This window comes from Trachypithecus francoisi, unplaced genomic scaffold (genome assembly GCF_009764315.1).
Source record: "Trachypithecus francoisi isolate TF-2019V2 unplaced genomic scaffold, Tfra_2.0 Lachesis_group5, whole genome shotgun sequence".
NCBI lineage: Eukaryota > Metazoa > Chordata > Mammalia > Primates > Cercopithecidae > Trachypithecus > Trachypithecus francoisi.
Genome location: NW_022681470.1, coordinates 25,404,741 through 25,414,856, shown reverse-complemented (window position 1 = coordinate 25,414,856; position 10,116 = coordinate 25,404,741).

Genomic DNA, 10,116 nt, shown 5'->3' with positions numbered 1-10,116 from the left:
ATAAATAAACAATATAAGGTTATGCTTTGGTTTCTTAGGGCTGCCCTAACAAATTACCACAAACTTAGTGACTTAAAACAATAGAAATTCATTTTTCACAGTTCTGTAGGTCTAAAATCAACATGTCAACAGGGCCATGTTTACTCCAAAGACCCTAAGCAAGCATCCTTCATCGATTTTTCCAGCGTCTGGTGGCTCTTGGCACTCCTTGGCTTATGGCTTTGAGGCCTAAGAATAGTCCTTTGTGGCTCACAGTTCTACCCTCTGGGCCCACAGCTCCATCACCCCTGAGCCTGTACTTTTAGGAACAGCCCCTTTTCCTATTTCCTTAGCAGCTGCTCCACCATCATCAGCTTCTGGGTCCACAGTTCACCCTCTACATCATTCTTTCTTTTCCTTGAATGGTAGTACATATTTGAAGCTGAGTAGCTATATCAGTTCATTTCTTGCCTATAGAATTTTGGGAATCTAATCAATGTTTTTTATTTTGTCTAGTCTTTGTCCCTTTCGATCCAAGCTGGCAGTGTTTCTACTGATGTAACATTTCCAAAAACATCATGGGTCAAGAGTATTCACTGCATTAGACAATAGAGTTCTCCACTGATTCTTCTTGGATAAGTTCATCTCTATGCCTGGCTTCTTCTGAGATGATTGCTGGGATCCATGAGTGACATGGCTAATCTCTTCAATAAAACGTTGTCCAGCTATACCCTTAGCCTTCTCTCCAGAGCACATTTTCTCAACAGTGAATTCTCTAATTTTAGCATCCTTTGTAATCTGGATAGATTGAGAACTTCCCAAACCATCAAATGCTTATTATTTTTGCTTAACATTTTCTTTTTTTTCTCATTTTCCAATAAATTTTTCAATTGCTTAACAGTTTCTCCCTCAGTTTATATCTTTTCTGTTTCATCTTACTATAAACAGTAAAGAAAAACAAGCTAAACATCCAACTTCATTGTTTACAAGTTCTGCTTTCCAATCTATAATAGAACACAACTCAGGCAAGTTTTCTGCCAGTTTGTAAAAAAAAAAAAAAAAAAAAAAAAAAATTCTTTACTTTAGTTCCAAATAATGTTTCTGTTTTTTTTCTGACGCCTCCTTAGAAATGCCTTTATATTTCTACCAATAGTCTCTTCAAGGCAATCTAGGCTTTTTCTTTCATACTTCTCAAAATTCTCCCAGCCTCTACCCACTACCCAGTTCCAAAGCCACTTTCTTGTGTGTACATATTTGTTACAGCAGCACCTCACTTCCCAGTGCGTGATGGGTACAGATTTATTTTTGTACTGTGAAGTGAGGTGCTGCTTGCTCTTCTTTGCAGAACCCAATCAGGGATCTACCAAAAAAAACAACAACAACAACAACAAAACTCAGATATTATACTGGATATATTGAAGAGACAGAAAGAGAGATTTATATCAAGAAATTGCCTTATGTGGTCATAGAGACTGGCTGGTTCAAAATCTGTAGGGCAGCCCAGCAGGTAGGAAATCCACAGGAAGAGTTTACTCTACTTCGGGGAAATCATAGTTTTTCTTTTAAAGGCCTTTCTTTCACTTAATTGAATGAGACCCACCTGGATTACCAAGGACAATCTTTAATTTTTTTGAAACAGAGTTTCCCTCTGTCACCCACGCTGGAGTGGAATGGCGTGATTTCAGCTCAATGCAATCTCCACTTCCTGAGCTCAGGTGATTCTTGTGCCTCAGCATCTCAAATAGCTGGGATTACAGGCATGCGCCACCATGCCCAGCTAATTTTTGTATTTTTAATAGAAACTTGGTTTTGCCATGTTGACCAGGCTGGTCTCAAACTCCTGGCCTCAAGTGTTCCACCTTCCTCGGCCTCCCAAAGTGCTGGGATAATAGATGTGAGCCACCGTCCCTGGCCAAGGACTATCTTTACCTAAAGACAACTGATTGTAGATATTAACCACGTCCTCAAAATGCCTTCATAAAAACAGTTATATTAATATTTAGCTAAATAACTTGGTACCATTACATATTTAGCTAATTAACTTAGTACCATTATGTATCAGTGTTCTCCAAATAAACCAAACTAATAGGATATATAGAGATATATAAGAGAACATTTATTACAGGGATTTGCTTATGCAGTTATAGAGGCTGAGAAGTTCCATAATCTGCTGTCTACAAGCTGGAGAACTAGGAAAGTCAGTGGTGTCATTCCATCCAAGTCTGAAAGCCTGAGAATTGGCAGTGGGATGATGTGTAAGCCCTAGTCTGAGTCCAAAAGCCCAAGAACTAGGTGTGCCAATGTCCAAGGGCAGGTGAAAATGGATATTGCAGCTCAAGCAGAGAGAGAACATTTACTCTTCTTTCACCTTTTTGTCCTATTCAGGTGCTCAAAAAAGAGGATGGTGTTCACCCATATTGGTAAAAGCAATCTTCTTCACTTAGTTTACTGATTCAAGTACTAATCTCTTCTGCAACATCTTGTACAGTCGTCTATATGACAACACAAAGACACTGGCTCACAGAATTTATTTATTTGACTGTTATATTTAATAGAAAAAAAACTTACATTGAATCATGAATGAAGTGCACAATTTGTGATTTTGTTTATAAAAGTATGTAGTAGACCGGGTGCAGTGGCTCACGCCTGTAATCCCAGCACTTTGGGAGGCCGAGGCGGGCGGATCACGAGGTCAGGAGATCGAAACGGTCCTGGCTAACACAGTGAAACCCAATCTCTACTAAAAATATAAAAAATTAGCCAGGCGTGGTGGCGGGCGCCTGTAGTCCCAGCTGAGGGGGACTACTGTCTGGAGGTTGAGACAGGAGAATGGCATGAACCCAGGAGGCGGAGGTTGCAGTGAGCCGAGATGGGGCCACTGCACTCCAGCCTGGGTGACAGAGCGAGACTCTGTCTCAAAAAAAAACAAAAAGTATGTAGTAAACCCCTTTGAATGAGGAAGCCAATTCAAGCCAACTAAGCTTACAAAATATCAATTTTTAAAAGCAGGATATTGATGTGTTAATTTAAAATAGAACTACACTAAGTGAAATAGATGCTGGCATCCTCCTGACCATTCCTCTCTTTTTTTGTAGAAGAGCCTCAAGGAAACCAAATTTTTAAGAGGTTACTTGAGGCCTGCTCTGGGTCCCAAAGGAAGGAAAATATGGAACACAGGGCTCTAGATAAGATACTTACTATAGTATGTGAAGGACGCATACTATATAAACAAGAAACAAACCATGATGAGTAATCCATGTAGATTTTGTAGTTGATTTTCACTATAATGAAACTTTGCCTATCCTAACTAGTAAAATGGCATTGCATATTTTACTTGTGATATTTAGGTATGTCTCACAGCAATTTTATTTAATTTTTCTAAGTTTTTGGCAAACACTTTACTGCTGTTTGTCTCCAACAACAATGATCTGTGAAGTCATAAATAAATAAATTCTATATATGTAGAATGAAGCTTCACGTTTATTAAGCTAAAAGATACTTACCCAGTTAACCCTAGCTCTGTATATATACTCTGAACTGCCACAAAAAGAAAAGCTGCCATTACTTCAAACACTTCCATCTAATAATTATTGCTAAATAATTTGAAAATTTCAGGCAGAGCTTTATTTATCATATTCTTCTATCAAAGAACTAAGGAAGGACTGGTATTGTACCCAAGAAGTATTTCGTTTGTCTTGTTGTTGTTGTTGTTGTTAGAGGACTCTACAAAGCGTTTATATTAGTTCCTCCTATTTTGTACATGACATAGTTCTCCTTCCCCTTTAGCCCTCAGGTTTGACCATCAATCCAGGCCCTCTAACATTATAGAAGGTATCCCACATCTGATCCATATCAAGATTCACCTTCCCATGAAGGAAAACTCTCTGTGTGTGGAGATAAGAAAGATAACTTAAATCTCTTTTTCCCTTCCTCTTCCTCTGCTGGAAGTTCAGCAATACCATCTTGTTCTCTTCTGTCTCTTTTTGTGGGAGAAAAGAGAATGGGGAAGACACTTTGAAGGGAACGTTCCATGTCAAAGACTCTACCTTGCTGGGATTGAATCACTTTCAAGAACATACAAATGAAGGATATGCAGGCATTTTGGAAAAAGTACTTGAGACCTGTAGGTACCATAGACACATTATATCTCATTTTTAGAGACTGGAAATTCATAAGTCATAAATATAATCAAGATATACATTATCTTCAATACATAATTTTCAATGTGATTGTATTCAAAATCACAATTATGTAAAGGAAACTGGCTGCTTCTTCTAGCTTCCTGCTTTTCTTTGATAAGTTCCTTTGAGGACACTTACTTAGAAGCTCCAAAAATTAAGGCTATAAATAGCAATCAGTCACTGCAGAAGAGAGGACTACTCAGCTTAAGGCATTGGGAATGTTGCCACCACATTATCAAGTCCTTCCCCTCAGTGTCTCTGGTTAACATCTAGCCAATAGCGGCAGCATGCAAGAGGCACATCCCCTCCTTTGTCCTGTTACCTTCTTATGGTCTTTGAGAGATGTGTTGAGAGTTATTTAAACCTTTACAAGGGATTTATATACTGAACAATGTTGTTTCGTGACTATAATACAAATATAGTCATGAAAGGGTCAAGGATCCGGAAAATCTTACAAGGCAATTTTACAATTATCTGGACTAGTCTCTTAGCCAAAGAGAAATCTGTTCCATGGTATCCCTGGCAAGAAATATGTTAAAGGAATGGGGTCTTATACACAATATTTAATCACTGCGATGGCTATAATTTCTTGAGTACTTATTATAAACCAGGGAATGTGTCCTCGCCAAAATCCTATGAGGGAAGTAAGTTTAGGGTCTCTATTTTACAAATAAGGGCCTTGAGGATTAGAAGCACTAAGTAACTTACCAGATATTTCAGAATACTTGAAACTAACCCTGGCATTTTCCAAATTTCATAATCTCTAATTTACATTGCTTCTAACAGGTAACCATTAAAGATTATGAAGTAGGGAGTGACATAATGAGCCTTTTAAGAAGATGGCTTTAATAGCACAGAAATAAGAGAGTTTATAGAAAGTTAGAGAAAGTCCTAATGTCAAAAAGGGAGAAGAAACAGAACTAAAGCGTTATATCAAAGTCTAGATGAGAAATGAAATGGAAGAGAAGATTTTCGGAGGCCAGGTGTGGTGGCTTACGCCTGTAATCTGAGCACTGTGGTGGCTCATGCCTGTAATCTCAGCACCTGGGAGGCCGAGACAGGTGGATTGCTTGAGCCCGGGAGTTCAAGACCAGCCTGGGCAAGATAGGGAGACCCTGTCTCTAAAAAAGAAAAAAAGAAAGAAAAAGTAAAGGAGATTTTCATAAAAATCTTAAGATTGAAGTTTAACAATACTTAAAGGGAACTATAACTGAAGCATAAATAATTTATTTTGATAATTCTTATGCCTTATTTCCCTTTAAACTCATTCCCCTGCCTGATGTAAATAGAAATACCTGATATATTTCTCCGTAAAGAAGATTCTGTGTTTCTTAGGGTAGGAACTGTATATTATCATTCTTGCTCATCATTGTGAAGTCAATCTGGCATATACCTAAGTGAGATAGACACTAAAATATAGTTAGTTGACAAATGATTCAAAGAGTGGCCATTTAGTTCTCTATTGATCTTCAGTTGTCTTATTTTTAAAAAACTTAATTGACACATAATTATTGTACATATTTATTGTGCAAAAAGTGATGTTTCCATACATGTATACCATGGGTAATGATCAAATTAGAGTAACTAGCATATCTATCACCTTAGACATTTCTATTTCTTTATGGTGGAAACATTCAAAATCCTCTTGTAGCTACTTTGAAATATACAACGTACTATTATTAACTATTGCCACTCTACTGTGCTACAGAATGCCAGAACTAATTCCTCTTACCTAACTGTACTTTGTACCTGTTGAACAACCTCTCTTCATCCTCCCCACTGCCTCTTCCTCCCCAGCCTCTGGTAACCACTATTCCACTCTTTAGTTTTATGAGATCAACATTTTAAGATTCCACATGCAAGTGAGATTATGCAGTATTTGTCTTTTTGCACCTGGCTTATTTCACTTAACACAATGTTCTCCAGGCTAATCCATATTGCTGCAAATGATAGGATTTCATTTTTTTAATGGCTAAATATCATTCAACTGTGTAAATATACCACATTTTCTTTTTCCATTTATACACTGATGAACACTTAGCTCAATTTCATGTGTTGGCTGTTGCAAATAGTGCTGCAATTAACATGGGAGTGCAGGTATCTCTTTGACATATAGGCACACCTCAGAGAGAGTATGAATTCAGTTCCCAACTGCTACAATAAAACAAATGTCACAATAAATTGAGTCACAAGGATTTTTTAATTCCCAGTGCATATAAAAGTTATGTTTATACTATAATGTAGTCTAACTGTGCGATTGCATTGTCTTTTAAAAATGTATATACCCAATTGAAAAATACTTTATTACTAAAAAATGCAAACAGTCATCTGAGCCTTCAGCAAGTTGTCATCTTTTTGCAGGTAAAGCATCTTGCCTTGCTGCTGATGGCTGCTGACTGATCAGGGTGATGGTTGCTGAAGGCTGAAATGACTGTGGTAGTTTCTTAAAATAAAACAATTAACTTTGCCTCATCAGTTGACTCTTCCTTTCAAACAGATTTCTATATAACATGTGATGCTGTTTGATAGCATTTTATCCACCAGTAGAACTTCTTTCAAAATTGGATGCAATCCTCTCAAACTCTGCCACTGTTTTATCAACTACGTTTATGGGCTATTCTAAATTTTATGTAGTCATTTCAACAATGTACACAGCATCTTCACCAGGAGTAGCCTCCATCTCAAGAAACTACTTAATTTGCTCCTTCGTAAGAAGAAACTCCTAATCTGTTCAAGTCTTATAATGAGATTGCAGCAATTCAGTCACATCTTCAGGCTCTACTTCTAGCTCTAGTTCTCTACTTCCACCACATCTGCAGTGACTTCCTCCACTGAGGTCCTGAACTCATCAAAGTCATCCCAGGGTGGGAATCAACTTCTTCTAAACTCCTGTTAAAGTTGATCTTTTGACCTCCTCTCATTCGTCATGAATGCTCATAATGGCATCTAGAACAGTGAATGCTTTCCAGAAAGTTTTCAATTTTCATTGCCCAATTCCATCAGAGGAATCACTATTGATGGCAGCTGTAGCCTTGCAAAATGTATTTCTTAAATAAAATAAGACATGAGAGCTGAAATTACTCCTTCATCCATCAGCTGCAGAATGGATATTATATTAGCAAACATAAAAACAACATTAATATTTTTGTATATCTCCATCAGAGCTCTTGACTAGTTGCATTGTCTATGAGCAATAGTATATTGAAAAAAGTCTTTTTTTCTGAGCAGTAGGTCTCAACAGCGGGCTGCGAATATTCAGTAAAACATGCTGAATACACAATATGCTGTCATCCAAGCTTTGATATTCCTGTTATAGAGCACAGACAGAGCACATTTACCATAATTCTTAAGGACCCTGGAATTTTCAGAATGATAAATGAGCACTGACTTCAACCTAAAGTCACAAGTAGCGTTAGCCCCTAACAAGAGTGCCCTTCTGTCCTTCGAAGCTTTCAAGCCAGGCATTGACTTTGTCTCTCTCGCTATGAAAGTCTTAGATGGCATCTTCTTGTAAAATAAGGATCCAGCATTTCATCTACATTGAAATTGTGCTGTTTGGTGTAACCACCTACATTAGTGATCTTAGCTAGATCTTCTGGATAACTTGCTGCAGCTTCTGCATCAGTACTTGCTGCTTCATTTTGTGCTTTTATGCTATAGATATGGCTGCTTTCCTTAAACCTCATGAATCAATCTCTGCTAGGTTCAGATTTTTCTTCTGCAGCTTTCTCACCTCTCTCTGGCTTCATAGAATTGAAGAAAGTTAGGACCTTGCTCTTGATTAGGCTTTGGTTGAAGGGAATGTTGTAACTGATTAACATTCTATCCTTCTAATCTTCTATCCTCTAAAACTTTCCCCACATTAGCAATAAGACTGTTTTGCTTTTTTATTATTCATATGTTCACTGGAGTAGCACTGTTAATTTTCTTCAAGAACTTTACCTGTTTATTCACAACTTGGCTAACTGTTTGAAGCAAGAGGCGTAGCTTCTGGCCTATCTCAGCTTTCGATAATCATTCTTCACTAAGCTTAATCATTTCTAGCCGTCAATTTAAAATGAAAGACACAAGAATCTTCCTTTCATTTGAACACTTAGAGATCGTTGTAAGGTTAATAATTGGCCTAATTATAATATTGTTGTGTCTCAGGGGATGAGGCCTGAGGAGTGGGGGACAGGTAGGGGAGGAGCTAGTCAATGGAGCAGTCATAATACACACAACAATTAAGGATTAATTTCACCATCTTCTACGGAGGTAGATCATGGCACCCCAAAACAATTGCAATGTAACATCAAAGATCACTGATCACAGACCTCCATAACAGATAAAATAGTAATGAAAAAGTTAGAAATATTATGAAATATTATGAAAATGTGACTCAGAGACATAGAGTGAGCACATGCTGTTGGAAAAATGGCCCTGATAGACTTGCTTGATACAGGATTGCCAGAGACCTTCAATTTGGAAAAAACACAGTATCTGGCCAGGTACAGTGGCTCACGCCTGTAACCCCAGCACTCTGAGAGACCAAGGCAGGTGGATCACCTGAGGTCAAGACCAGCTTGGCCAACATGGTGAAATCCCATCTCTACTAAAAATACAAAAATTAGCAGGGCATGGCGGTGGGTGCCTGTAATCCCAGCTACTCAGGAGGGTGAGGCAGGAGAATCACTTGGGGAGGTGGAGGTTGCAGTAAGCCGATATAACGCCACTGCACTCCAGTCTGGGTGACAGAAACAAAACCAAAACTAAAACTAAATAAATAAATAAATAAAATAAAAACACACAGTATATTTGAAGTACAATAGAGTGAAGCACAATAAAGTGAAGTATGCCTGTACTAGCTTCTTTTTCTTTGGATATACTCTCTGCAGTGGGATTGCTGGACCACATGATAGTTCTATTTTCAATTTTTTGAGGAAACTTCACACTTTTTTCATAATGGCAGCACTAATTTACATGACCAACACAAGTGGTTAAGAGTTCCCCTTTCTCCACATCCTCCCCAGAATTTGTTATTTTTTTGTCATTTTGATAATAGGGACTCCAACTGGGGTGAGGTGATATCTCACTGTGGTTTGAATTGCATTTTGCTGATAGTCATGACATGTGATTTGCTTCAAGAGACCAACCCTTACTCTAAGTAAATATCACCTTCACTTATATTTTTAAAGAATATTTATTATATTTTAATCTCATAACTGCCAAAATGCTTTTATGAAATATATATTTTTAAAAATTCATATTTGGGCCCTTCTTTGTGGAGAGCAATAAAAAATGGTAAAGATAAGAAGACACTGAAATTTCTCCATTCAAGCATGTGACAGTCTGAGGTCCCTCCAAGAGCCAGAGGACTTTACTCTGTTCTTTTAGAACACTCGTTATCCCTCACCAGAGGCAACTCTTTCTGAAATGTATGTATCAAAAGATAATAAGCAATAATAAATAGTTCAGTTCAGGAAAATTATTCACAAACTAGAAAACTATATTCAAGGAATATATTCTTTTGATACTGGGCCAGTATTTTCATCTTAGTTTTAAGAAAATAAATATGCAGGGCATGGTTTTTCCCCATGACGCATGATGCATGTGCCACGCATAGTGAGCCAGCATGGTTAACTTCATTTGTGAAGTACGGCCATTGTTTTTCATGATGTTAGCATCCACTGTTTGGAAACAGAGATTGGATAAATGCAAATTCTCAAGAGAGAAGTCAGCTAAAGCTTTTGAAATCAATAATAAGTTATGAGTCACTCAATTCATCTCTAAATAATAGTATTAATGTCACTGATTGTTGTGATATTGTATAAACCCAGAAGGAAGAGTGGAAAATTATTCCTTGGCTATGACATAAAATATTACAGACCCTAGGTCATCACACTCCCCACATCAGCACAGGGTCATCTCAATCCCCATAGAACTAGGTCATCACACTCCCCATTTAAGCACAGGGTCA